This window comes from Apodemus sylvaticus, chromosome 13 (assembly GCF_947179515.1).
Source record: "Apodemus sylvaticus chromosome 13, mApoSyl1.1, whole genome shotgun sequence".
Taxonomy (NCBI): domain Eukaryota; kingdom Metazoa; phylum Chordata; class Mammalia; order Rodentia; family Muridae; genus Apodemus; species Apodemus sylvaticus.
In genome coordinates, this window is record NC_067484.1 from 79,461,556 (window position 1) to 79,476,349 (window position 14,794).

Consider the following 14,794-nt stretch of genomic DNA (forward strand, 5'->3'; position numbering starts at 1 on the left):
CCTTCAGCCCTGAGAGTGTGTTTGCATGTGTGTGCGTGAGAGTGTGAATGTGTGCTCACACATGTGCATGTGTGCATGCATGCGCAAAAGTTCCCGTTTTGCTTGTGAAAGTTAGAAGACAAACTCAGATGACAACCATCAAGTGTTGGCCACCTGAATTTTTAGACAAGGTCTCTCACTTCTCTGAAACTCACCAAGAAGTCTTGGTGGCTATACAACCTGTCCCTACCTCCCAGGGTCAGGATTACAAGTCTACAATAGCAAGTCATCATTTTTGCATTTTGTGTGAGTTCTGGAAATCTAATTCAGGTCAACTGTTTTTAAGGCAGTGCTTTATCTGACTAAGCTATCCCTCAAGTCCTTTTCAGAGTCTTATGGTACAAAATTTTATCACATCAAGATTGTTGCATATTAACTTCCTCAAGATTTCCATATAGTGCCCACAAGTCACTGAATTTTTATCTTTTGTTCTTCAAAATCCTTCAAATAGCTCTGGAGACCACATCTGAAATTTCACCTAAAAGCTCTAGAATTTATCTCAGAAATATCCATTTGTATATAAAAATAAAGAATCAGTAGAATTTGTAGATTTCTGCCTTCCTTTCAGTCTTTGTCCATGAGGTTCCCCAAATAAAAAGAATTAGAAGACTGCTTAAATCTGATTTGATGTACTGATGTACCTGAGCCTATGCTGACATTGTATATAACCTGAGTCTTTAATTGAATTCTTATGATACAAAATACTGGCCTGGTTAGCACCTAAAAAGGTACATAGATTCAGAACCTACCTAAAGAAAATTAGACTAAATCATTGGATGAATGATCATATAATGTATCCAGAAGAGTTTATATTTTCATTTTAGACCTAGCATAGTCCAAAGTTGGCTTAAAGTAACTTGAAGAAAAGAGAAGTACTTCATCATGATCAAATTATATGACTGCAACACATATTCTCTCTCTCTCTCTCTCTCTCTCTCTCTCTCTCTCTCTCTCTCTCTCTCTCTCTCTCTCTCTCTGTCTGTCTTTAATACTTGGCAAGCTTCTACAACTGGAAAATTTCCTGCACATTATATGAGAAGTTTCAGGAATGCATGTTTATAAGTTACCACTTGTATTGGGGTGGATTTTTTGTTATTTCCATTTGACTTACCTATACTTAACTCTTTTTCTATGCACCTGGAAGTATTTCAACAAGTTCACAAAGTACACAAAGAACAAAGTAATGTTTTTGGGTGATGTCATTTTATTGGTCTGTCATTATAGCCTTAAATAGTGTAAATAGATAATTGTTTGTGTTTCCCTGAAAAAGGTACACAGCATGTTTTAAAGAGTGCCTATGTGGATTCTCCTACATGTATAACCAGAGGGATGGTGACTGCTCATCAAAGTCCTAAGACATCTTGTTCTGTGTGAAACTAGAAAAGAAATAGGAACATTTATGCTAATTAACTAAGACTGTGACACTTCCTATTAACTTGCTGAAGGAAGAAAGCAGAACCCCTTGTAGCCACTCCAGCCTCCTTCTTCCTCGGGTGCTCTGGTGTGTACATTCACGTCAGTGAATTCATCCTTATGGTGCCCTTCTCCAATCTAGCACCCTCTGCATCTCTCTCCAAGTCTTTTTATAATGATACAACTTAGCAAAAACTTGCATTTATTTTTGGATTAAGCTGATTTCTGTCAAATTTGCCTCTCTAATTGGTACCATGGGCCATGATGAGATGTGTCTATCCTTGTGTATCTGCAGAATGGAAGATTAATATAGACCTAAAGGGAACTTGAAATCCCTTGGAAAGTCCTAAGAAAGGAATTCAGAGCTGGGCGGTGGTGGCGCACACCTGTAATCCCAGCACTTTGGGAGGCAGAGGCAGGAGGATTTCTGAGTTTGAGGCCAGTCTGGTCTATGGAGTGAGTTCCAGGACAGCCAGGGCTATACGAAGAAACCTGTCTTGAAAAAGCCAAATCCAAAAATCAAAAAAAAAAAAAAAAAAAAAAACCAAAACCAAAAACAAAAAAAGGATTTTGGTTATAGGATATTGCAACCTAGAAGAGACAATAGCTAAATCACAGAGCATGTTTTTGTAATGCAACCGTTTGTCCATATAACTTGTCTTTGTGTGTATGTGTCTTTGTGTCTTTGTATGTATCTGTGTATGCATGTGTGTGTGTGTATGTGTGTGTGTGTGTGTGTGTGTGTGTTCAGGGGTTTATGAAAGGTCTATGCAAATCTAATATGCTTTTAATAATTAAAAATAAATTGTTTTTCAATCAATTTATTAATCTTCACATAAGATATCCGACAAGAATATGAGCTCAAATTATACTCTATATTCAGCAAACCAAAACATACTTTACATCTTGGTTTTCAACATATTGACCAAGAATTCAACAATAGTGTCAGAAAAAAGAGTTCATTCAATTCTGTTTTAGGATAAAAAACAGCTTATTTTGTGTCCTCAAGTCCGTTTTTCTTTTCTGTTTTTAATAAAAAATTAATATGAATGTTCAAGTTCTTCAACAAAGCCTGCTGAGATTATAATTGAGATTACATTCGACAAATAAATCAATTTGACAAGAATTGGCATATTGGCATGTACTTCTCTGAAATGGTAAAAACAGTTATCTCTGTATTTATTTGTCTTGGATTTTCTCATTAATGTTTTATAACTTTCATCAAATATTGGGTTATTTTGCTAAATTCAGCATTAACTAGGGTTATACTTGATGCTAATACAAAGTGTTGTTCTTTGTTTTACATGTGTATGCATGTGGCTTGCCTCCTACAATCTGGATAAACTTGCTCATTAGTTCTTAGTAGTATTTTGTATGTGCTTGGGGATTATGTGTGCAATGAAAATTTCTGCAGATAGAGATAATTTTATTTCTTTTCCCAAACAAAAGCATCATTTGTGTATTATTCTTCTACCTTGCTTTCCAGAGTCTGTAGCATTTGAATTTTAGTTGTATACTTTTTTCTCATTCTTAAAAAATGGGAATGAATTTTTCAATATTATGTGTAATACTGCCTGAAGATACTTCAAGTAATTTTTAGCTAAACTAGTTCACTAATATTTCTCTATTTTCAAGATTCTCCTATGGATTGTAATTTTCTCCTGCATGTATTGAGATGACTTTACTATTTCCCCTTTGTATTGTATTGGCACGGACAGCTGTAATACTTAGTTACATTTTTATTAATTAGAGTTTGCATTTGCATATTTAAAAGAGCCTGATTGTGACTTTTGAGTACTATTTAGTTATCTTGTTTTAGGATTTTGAGGGTTTTCTTGTTTGTTTGTTTGTTTGTTTGTTTTTACAAGTTTTTCTTTCTTTTGGTATATATGGACCACAGACTGGATGAGTTGAGAATTTCTCACTTATGCATTTTAGAAGTTTGTGTGAAATTAATTTTATCATTTCCTTAAATGTTTTGCATAATTTTTCTTTTTTTATATTCTTTAATCCTTTTTACAGTACTATCTTCATTCTCCACCCAGACTACCCTGACCACTCCCTATTCCAAACCTCCTTCCCAGTCTCCTAGAGGATGTCCCCACCCCTACCCACACCTCCCCAGAGTTCCCCATTCCCTGGGGCCTCAAGCCTCTAAAAGTTTAGGTGCATCTTCTTCCACTGAGGCCAGACCAGGCAGGCCAGACCAGGCAGTCCTATGCTGTATATGTGTCGGGGGCCTCTTATCAGTTGGTGTATGCTGCCAGGATGGTGGCTCAGTGTCTGAGAGATGTCTGGACTGACCTGGAGTTCAATTAAGATAGCTGGTCTTCCTGTGAGGCTGCCCTCACCTTCCTCCTCAGCTTCTTTCAGCTTTTCCCTAAATTAACCACAGGGGTCCCCAATTTCTGTCCTTTGGTTGGGTGCTAGTATCTGCATCTGACCTTTCAACTCCTTATTGGGTCTCTCAGAGGGCAGCCATGCTAGGCTCCTGCCTGCAAACACAATCCGGTATCAGTAACAGTGTCAAGCCCTGGGACCACCGCTTGAGCTGGATCCCAACTGGGCCTGCCACTAGACCTCCTTTCTCTCATGATCTTCACCATTTTTGTCCCTGCAGTTCTTTCAGACAGGAAAAATTCAGGGTCAGAGCTTTAGGTTATAGGATAGCAACCCCATTCCTCCACTTGATGTCCTGTCCCTCCATTGGAGGTGGACGCTACAAGTTAACCCTCCACATTGTAGAGCACTTTATCCAAGGTCTCTCCTTGTAAGTCCTGAGAGTGTCTCACTTTCTAAGTCTCCAATACATTCAAGAGGGTCCCTGTCACCGCCTATATCCTAAGGTCCATTCATTTTGCTGGCCCTGAGGGCTTCAGGCTTGTCCCCCACCAATAATTAATCATGCTCCTCTCTTCACCTCCCTGTCCCCTTTCCCCGCAAGGTCCCTCCCTTTGTCTGACCCACATGTTGCTTTTTTTCTCTCTCCCTAATGGGACTAAGGCATCCTCACTTGGTCCCTTCAGTTTGCTAACCTTGTGGCATTCTGTGGATTGTGTCCTGGATATTCTGTACTTTTGGGGTAACATCAGCTTATCAGTGAGACCCTTTTATGTCTGAGTTATCTAATTCAGGATAATATTTTCTAGTTCCATCCATTTACCTGCAAAACTCAGGATATCCTCATTCTTAATAGCTGAATAGCATTCCATTGTGTAAATGAACCACATTTCTGTATCCATTCTTCTGCTATGGGACATCTGGGTGGTTTCTAGCTTCTATCACAAACAAGGCCACTATGAACATAGTGGAATACTATTTGGATATTAGCCCTCTATCAGATGTGGAATTAAGATTTTTTCCCCAATCTGTAGGTTGCTGGTTTGTCCTATTGACTATGTCCTTTGCCTTACAAAAGCATTCTAGGTTCTTGAGGTCCCATTTATCAATTCTAGATCTTCGAACCTGGGCCATTGGAGTTCTGTTTAGTAATTGTCCCCACATGTCAATTAGGTTTAGGCTCTTTCCCACTTTCTCTTCTATTAGATTCAGTGTATCTGGTTTTATGTTGAAGTCCGTGATCCACTTGGACTTGAGCTCTGTGAAATGTGAAAAATACTTATCTAGTTTCAATTTTCTACATATAGACAGCCAGTTAGACCAGAACCATTTATTCAAGTGCTTTCTTTTTTCCATTGTATATTTTTGGTTTCTTTGTCAAAGATCAAGTGTCCATAAGTGTGTGGTTTTATTCCTGGGTCTTCATTTTTTTCAACTGAACAACGTGGCTGTCTCTATACTAATACCATGCAATTTTTATCACTCTTGCTCTGTAGTAAGGCTTGAGGTCAGGAATGGTGATTCCCCCAGCAATTCTTTTATTGTTAAGAATTGTTTTTGCTATTCTTTGTTTTGTTGGCTTTCCAGATGAATTTAAGAATTTCTCTTTCCTTGTCTTTGAAGAATTGTGTTGGGATTTTAATGAGAATTGCATTGAAACTGTACATTGCCTTCAGTAGGATAACCATTTTTAATATGTTAATTCTGTCAATCCATGAGCATGAAAGATCTCTCCATTTTCTGATCTTTTCTTTGATTTCCTTCTTGATAGACTTGATATTCTCATTATATAAATCTTTCACTTGTTTGGTTAGAGTTGCCCCAAGTTATTTTATATTATTTGTGACTATTTTGAAGGGAGTACTTTCCCTAATTTCTTTCTCATTCTGTTTATTATTTGGATAAAGGAAGGGTATTGAGTTATTTAAGTTAATTTTATATCCAGCCACTTTACTGAAGTTGTTTATCAGCTGTGGAAGTTCTGTGGTAGAATTTTGGGGGTTGCTTATGTATCCTACCATATCATCTACAAATAGTGATATCTTGAGTTCTTTGCAAATTCATACACCCTTGATCTCCTTTTGTTGACTTACTGCTCTAGCCAGCACTTTGATTACTATATTGAATAGATATGGGGAGAGTGAGCATCCTTGTCTTTTCCCTGATTTTAGTGGGATTGCTTCATGCATCTTTCCATTTAATTTGTTATTGGCTGTCGATTTGCTGTAAATTTCTATTGTTATGTTTAGGTATGGGCCTTGAATTCATGAGCTCTCCAATACTTTTGACTTGACAGGATGTTATATTTTATCAAATGTTTTTCAGCATCTAAGGAGATGTTCATGTGATTTTTTTTCTTTGAATTTATTTATATAATGGATTACGTTGATGGATTTTTGTATATTGAACCAATCTTGTTTCTTTGGCATGAAGCCTACTTGATTGTGGTAAATGATGGTTTTGATGTCTTTTTGGATTTAGTTTGTGAGAATTTTATTGAGGAATTTTGCATTAATAATCAAAAAAACATGACTTTTACTTTATATTTGATAATTAACTATACATTTACTTCCTATTTTTATGTCCATATGTGTAGGTATGTCCATATTTGTGCATGCTTGTGAGTGTGTAGGTGCAAGATTATATGTTTCTGTGTGTATATGTATGCATGTGTGTCTGTGAGCTCTGGGATTGAAAAGTTTGCTCACACTTGAGGTAGTTTGTGTGTGTTTAGGGGGCTAAAGTTGACCTTTCATGTTTCCCAAGAATGTCCTTTATCAGCTAAGCAACCCATTCTGAACTTCTTAATTATTATAGGATCACAAAGCCCATTTAATCTTGAAGGCAATTTACTGTTACTTTTATGCTAAAAAGTCTATTTTACTCAAGTTGCCAAATTCATTATCATAAAATCTATAATGCTTCTTTCCAAGGGACATGAATCTGGGCAAAAGATCCTGCACATGACACATGGTGTTCGACCTTTAAAAAATTACTGAAAATGTGTAGAAAAATTTGTCAATTTGTTGATTGTTTTTGTAAAAACAAATTATATTTAGTATTCATTTATTTCTCCCATCTTTATTGAACTTTTTCTTTCCTATTCATTGATTGAATGTTACTAGTTTTTACCTCCCTCTACTTATGGTAAACTTTTCGTTTTGGCTCTTTCTTAATGTGAAAATTTGTTTGATCTGTGGTTTACATTAAAGTAATAAACATTTAGTATATCATAAAATTTATTTCAACTGTGATTTTATTTATGAATAATTTTCTGTATTTATGAATTTTCAGCCTTTCATCAGGGAAAGTAATAAAACTCTTTTCTTCCTATCACTAACACAACTATAAAGACTATGTTTTTGCCTTTAAGGGTACTGCAGTAAATAGTAGACAGAACATTGAGAAGGAGCATCAACATTCACAGTTATTATAGAAGTAGTAGAAAGCCTGATTTATTTATTTATTTATTTATTTATTTATTTATTTATTTATTTATCTATTTATTTATCATTTATCTATCTATCTATCTATCTATTTATTTATTATTATACCTTTTAGAGAAAAATATCTCCTTTCTCTGAGGTTGTAAGCACTAGTATCTACTGATAGAACCTCATGGGTAGCTTGACACCTAAGTAATAATTATAAAAGTGAAAAGAAAGAATCTAGGGATGTATCTCATACTCCCTGATTATTTTGAGTGTATTTCCATACTGACTTCCTTGTGTTGAAGCTCTGTCTGTTTGTACATACTAAGTAACCACTCTGGGTGACAGATCATATTAAATTCAGGATATCAGGCATAGTTTAATTAATTTATTGTTGATTAATGTTTTTTCCCATTTTTCAACCAGTGCCACTAACAATATAGTCATAAATATTTTTATTTTTCTCTGATATTTGAAACATCTCTTCTGTCTATGAATGTGGTTTTGTTAGTTGCTCTTTCTCTTGACACCAGGTGAATGGGTTGGTATTTTCCTCTCTTTTAATTTGCCTTGTAGTAAAAGTAGAACCTGAAAAGAAGAAATGAGATTTTTTTCCCCTTCTATCATTCTAGTAATGTACACGACTGAATGAATCTAATCAGGTAACATTTGAAAGCTACTGTTGGTATGATTATCTTCAGTATGACAATACATTTAAATATCTCTTTTAAGGAAAGTGTTTGGCACTGGAACCTAGATGCTAGTAACTTATCTGGGTTAGTGATCTACCCTCACTATCCAACCTACTTTTTGTCACTACCCTGAAGGAAGCTGAAAAGAATCTCACCACTTCTGATTGAAAATTTTGGGCAGATCTTAAGTTTATTACTAGCAGTATGATCTTTGGTCTGGCCCATTCTCTTATCACAATTAATTCTAATGTATTGAGATCTCATGATGTATTTATCTTATATTTTATAGTTCTAAACATTCTTATATGGAATGTTTCATAAGGGGGTTAATCATGTTAATGATGTTATGCCTAATTTCATGATCTAGAAAGGGAGCGAAGTCTCTGAGAAAAAAGTCTTAGTGGGAATTCATCCATGAAGAGCGCTATGAAGTCAAAGATTCTCTTAAACTGTCTCTTCATCCTACAGCACCTCTACTTCCTAGATAAGGGGTTCTTCCATGTGCTTTTTCTCATCATCCATGATTTGATTCCTTATAATCGTATCAACTCAAATTGGACTAAATGACCTGACCCAATGTTCTAAGCCAAATAGTCTTTATTCTAGAACTACTTCTCTTGGGTTACAATGATATAAAACTGTTCAACACCAATGAGCATTTCTGCCTCAGAAAAGTTACTTTGTCATTTATCTGCAAATGGTCTACAGAGATAGTTTCCTAAATTTTTTCTTCCAGAAGATAGAGGCAAGTATTTGCCATCTGAGAATACCTGTAAACCACAAGAATGGTCTGCCCCTTCTCTAACAAAAAACACAAAGCAAGCAAACAAACAAACAAAAAAACAAACAGTGGACTGTATACAATCTAGTTCGGGATTTTTTAATATTCCCTTGTTTTTTGTTCTTTTTATAGAAGATTTTATTCTCTTGCTTCATGGATGATGGAAACCTGGAACATAGTATTTTCTTATACATGTACAATGGTGTCTTTTCTCTTCTTATCTCCTCTATGGTCTAACATTCTATCTATCATGTTTTTTATCAATACCAAGTTAAGAATCAAAGAAATAATTTTATATGTCACTGAAGATTATCTTCTGTTGCATGACACCAGAATGTCAGACAGGTATGCAAATCCACCATTCTTGACCTTAAGCAGTTTGCTAAATTTTCAAATCATTAAGTTTCATTTATATGGCGTGGCTGAGAGAATGTCTCTTTTTTTAGTGCCCTAACACTTGTGAGCTTGTGTGTTCCATTTTTCCTTGAAGGTGGGAGTCATACTTTACATTTCTTGTTATGTTCTTATAAATGTAGAATTATGATAAGTTATTTTGAAACACAGCAATTTGATAGTTTTATTAGACTCTTCTGAGTTTGCTAAAAGGAACAACATCCTTATAAATTTTTTGCATTCTTCATGGAGGAAGAAGATCCTGGTCTTTCACTTCTGTGTTGTTTCTGTTCAGTTGTATAGCTTTTTTTTCTCTTTCTGTCATTCGTGTACACAGACCACACATGTGAAAATATGTTTTTCATAGAATTGGAATTTACTTGTGTTGATAGTTCATTAATTAGCATGTAAATATCCTTATTCCTCTGATTTATTTTTTCAATATGTATGTTCAAATTTAAGTAATTATCACAAAAAGAAATTCTATTTTTAAAAATTGATATATTTTATTTATATGAGTACAGTGTAGCTGTCTTCAGACACACAAGAAGAGGGCGTCAGATCACATTACAGATGTTTGTGAGCCACCATGTGGTTCTGGGAATGGAGCTCTTGAACCTCTGGAAGAGCAGTCAGTGCTCTTAACTGCTGAGCCATCTTTGCCACCCCACAAAAAGAAAATCTTAATTTATATTAAAATGATCTCTTTGACACAAACACTAGTAATAGGCACTAATTTGATATAAACCTGTAGAAGCTATTTTTGTTTTGCTTTGTTTTCTTTTCTTTTTCTTGTTTATATTTTCTCTATTCTTTTTGAGACAGGGTTTGTCTACAAAGACTGGCTATTTTGGAACTCACTTTGTCAACAAAGCTGGCTTCAAGTTCACATAGTTCTGCCTACCAGTTGTAGGATTAAAGGAATATACCTTCAAACTCAGATTGTAGAAACTATTTTTCAACTAAACATCATTTTAAGCAAGAAGAGACAAGGGGAATACTTTGAGTTTGAAGTGAAGCTAATTTTCATTTTGAATTATAGGGCAGCTATGTTTTTATAATGGGGTTTTGTCTCAATTGAAAAAAGAAAAAATGAAACAGAGGAGGAGGAAGAGAAGAGAGAGAAAAAATTATGAATGAATCTAAGTTCGTAGAGCATCATTTTATAAAGGACTTTACCTGAAACTACCCTTTTTTTCTTATTTCTTTCCCATGAGTCTCTCACACAGAATTATAGTTTTAGAAGAATTAGGAATGTCTCTGCTAGAGCTATCACTGCATTAAACTTGAGGCTCAATTCTTCCTTTTACACACTGAAAAGAAAAGATTTAGTTAATTCCCTGAGGGACTGGCCTCATGGTCTATGCACTTGTATCCCAGGGCTTTGTTGAATGAGTTATATCCCCAAAATACATCACCCAAATTTCAGCATTGTGACAATCCTTAAAGCAAAGTAGTGCTTGGCCCATGGAACTTCAAAAAGTTGTTATACAATGACAGTTGTCATTGAAGAAATTTTCACCTATTACCTAGCAAGTTCAGGTCACCTCAAATAAACTGATTCTCTAACTTGACTCTTCATAACTTCTTTGTGCATTTATTAGAGAGATACAGGGAAGATACAGAAGCTAAGGGGGGGAAACAGGAAAAAAATTGACATCATTATTTGCATTTGTCTCACCAACTGGGGCCTCAATTAATATATCTCAAACTGCCTTAGGATAGTGCCAAAAAAGATTAATTTAAAAGTGATACACCCAGTCTTTTATCTGAATTGTATGACAGACATCTTGTGAAGCTGAAAAGCTGCTAATTTAGTAGTCAACAGCATCAAATAAAATTTCTACACTGTATGTCTATAAAAGAACATCTTAGCAATAAGGCACAGCAAATATGCCTTAAAACAGTGCAGTCAGCAAATCTGCTCCAGGTTTTGAAATATCTGGCATCAACATTTATTAGAAGGAAACTATAATATATCAGCAATATAAAAAGCTCTCTCTTCATCAACATTACTTTATTATAGGCAGTAATTTTTTTAAAAATCCCTTAGATTCTTTGCAAAACACCTGCTGAACTTAAAGAAATATGGTGAGTACTTGCAAAGAGACAGATGCAGCTTAATCACATAATACTGAACTTGACTTCATTGCTTAACAATAAATGAACCAAATACAGCAGCACAGAAGGCCTAAGTCTTCCTCAAATTTGTACAAATTTTCATGAATACATTGTGATGATTTCTTCTTCATCAGGTTTGAGGATACAAACAAATAGCTATTATAAGAATCTAATTAAAATGAGATTTTAATAAAATTAAATCACATGCAAAATCATGGCCTGAAATTAAATCCCTTCTTCCCCTTTTCCTCCTCCCACCTATTTCAATTTTCCTAGATGGCTGCTTTCTGTCTACTTTTCTCGTTGTAGGACTAACCATGCACCCACCCATCCATTCATCCATTCATCATGCTCTGTTTATTCTATCAGATTACTTGAAAATTTCAGGTTATGGATGAACCTGCTAGAAGGTCAGGTAGGATGGCATTATAGCTCAGTAAAAGATGGAAATAGAATAAGAAAGACCAATTTCTCATTCTCTCTTCTGCTGCACATGATTAATTCTATATGTTGATTGATTTTTGGTGCCAGGTTAAGTCGATTTCAATGAATTTCACTCACCCAGAGTTTACCAGATTAAGATCCATAATTGTTTACCCATATCACTTTTTCCTTCTCTCTTCCCTCTCCTTAACCCATACATTCAGAGGAAATCTTATTTGCAATGTGTGAAAAAGTGTCTACCTGTATTCCTGTCACCTACTGAATTAACTATTCTTTCTTCATTGATTTTTATTTACATTGTAATGGTAAATAATAGTACTTTAATTTTACTTCTTCAGATAAGCTGTGTGCTTGAGAAAACCGTAAAACAATGAAAGCTCATGAATATTCATATCAATGACTAGGAAGCATTATAGTCATAATCTCTGAAACTAGTTCTCACCAGTTCAGAATTAATTATCAAGTTCAGTTTTAATTGCATTCTTCTAAATTACAATCCCCTCCCCCCAAAAAAGAGCCTATAATGAATTATCTGGTAAGTACTTTACTGGGACTAATGCGTCAAGAAGAGAAGAACCCTGAAATCCCATTCTTAATGTCTAATAACCAAACAAAGGCATATGATCCCGAGCCCATGTTCTAATCCTTGTTATCCAGTGTATTAGACATTTGCAGCTGCTTCTTGGGGTTTAATATCTTCTATTTTCATTCAGGATTCACTAAGAATTTAATTGAGTTTAGGAAACTTTTTATTAAAAATTAAACCATAAACACTCATTACTTTTGTTTTCTTGTCCTTATGAAACTGAAACAGCATGGAAAAGGGGGTACTTGATGGAGCAAACCTGAGGAGCATCACTCAGAGTGTTGGCATACCTGGATCAAGCCAAGATTAGACAATATGTTTCTACACTAACATTTCATTCTCTTTAGAACTGGGACCAATTTAAGTCTTCCTGTCAGAATGTTAAATTGCAGTTTAAAAGTATTTAGTACAAATAAGTCAGCCATAATAGTCTTTTACTCTGTAATTAATTTTTATTTTTTGAAATTAATATATAGTTATAAAAGTTTTCATCTTTCCTTTCCTTCTTCTAATGCATCCCCTTCCACTGTACTCTTGTACTCTTTCTCAAATTCATGGATTATTGTCTTAGACACCACACACACAAACACACACACACACACACACCACACACACAGATATATATATATATATATATTTATATATATTTTCAGTCCAAATACTGTTATTTGAATGTATATGATTTCAGAGATAATCACTTGGCATTGTATTACTAATTGGTATTTTCTTCCCTGGGGAAAAATATTTTTCTCATTGCTAGCATTCCTTAGTCATCTGTAGTTCTTTGTCTATATTTGAGGCTGCATGAGACTTTCCTCCTCCATGTTATCATATACTTCAGTGTCCTTGTTTAAATACTGCTTAGGCAGCCATGCTGCTTAGACTTCAAGAGTACAGAGTCTTTGATACTTCTAGAAGATGTGATACACTTCCTGATCATTTTTCTGGTTCTGACAGTTCCTGTTGAGATCTTCTGTGAAGCTTAGAGTCAGGAGTTGTATTGCACATGTATCAATGGGCCCTGAGCACCATACATCATTTGTTCTCTGCATTTTCTTTAGTTGTGAATCACTACACTGTGTAACATTCTGTATGCATTTCAAAGAAAAGTTTCTTTGATGAGGTGTAAAAGCCATGCTTCTCTGAAGGTATAAGAACGGACATTTAGTATGCAGTTAAAATTATGTTGGTTAATAAAGTATCAATTATAAGCTATCATCTGTGATCCATGAATTTACCAGCTCCATGTACTTAGCTAAGTTCCCAGTACTAGGCATGAGTTGCTTCTTATTGAGTTGGCTTTTAAGGTCAAGTGTAGTGATTTTGGTTACTGCCAAAATATGCATGCTACCCCTGGACACTTAAGAGTTATTGTGATGTACTGTTTTTTGGAGATTGTTTCTGAGCAGGACTGTTGGTGGTTTTCCCGTTTGAAGGCTTGTGTGGAACCTTCTGATCCCATGAAAACTACTCTTCATGGAGCATGTTTTCAATTTTAGCTTCCAGCTTGAATCCTTGGGATGTTGTGTCCAAAGTATAATGTGTCTTCAGCAATAAGATCTTATATTTAACTTCCAAGAGGTGAACAGGAGCAATACCAATAGCCTATAATGTTTTAGGAATCTCTTTTAGTACATTGACCAACAAAAGAGCTTATCATAGTGCTAGAAATTATTATATAGAATAGTCTATGACTCGAGGGTAGCAATATCAACCTAGAGAGGATTTTATATATATATATATATATATATATATATATATATATATATATATATATATATTAGAAGATTTATATACATACAAATATATAATGTGTGTATTATGTGTAATCTTAGGCAAGTAGAAAATAATGTGATTCCTTATGACTAGTTCAGATATCCTTACTTTTTATTTTACCATCCTCGCTATTTCTTCTGTATTGATCTTCCTCTTTTCCCTAATTAAATTCCTGTATTTCTCCATTTACCTTTTAAAGACACCTCTACCTTTTTCTGCACTGTCTATTGTTCCCCACCATAGATCCTTTTCACTTTCTAGGTTTTAGTAGTTATATTAGGATATACTTACATTTGAAAATTTGGAGCTAGGAGTTACAGAGGACAGAATATAAGCATCATTTTTTTTTTCTTTCTAGGTTTGAGTCAATTCACTCAATATGATCTTTCTTATTTCCATCCACTTATCTTGTAATTTCATAGTTTCCTTTCTCCTTACAGCTGAATAGTTTCCATAGCATATATGTCAGACATTTTCATTAGCCGTTCATCAGCTGAAGGACATTTAGGTTGTTTCCATTCCTAGATATTGTGAATAAAGTTGCAATGAACACCAAGCCATAATATTGTTATGATAATTAAATGGTAATATATTGCAATAAATAAAAGTAAAGAAATAGTCAACATTTTGAATCAAAACTAGATCAAGAGTTTATCTTATACTAGTCAAAGTGGTGAAGAGCACTAAAACAAATGATATTACATATTGATATTGATATGAAAAGAGAGGAATTTAATCATTTCTATTTGGAATGCAAATGGCTGTTATGAAAATCTAA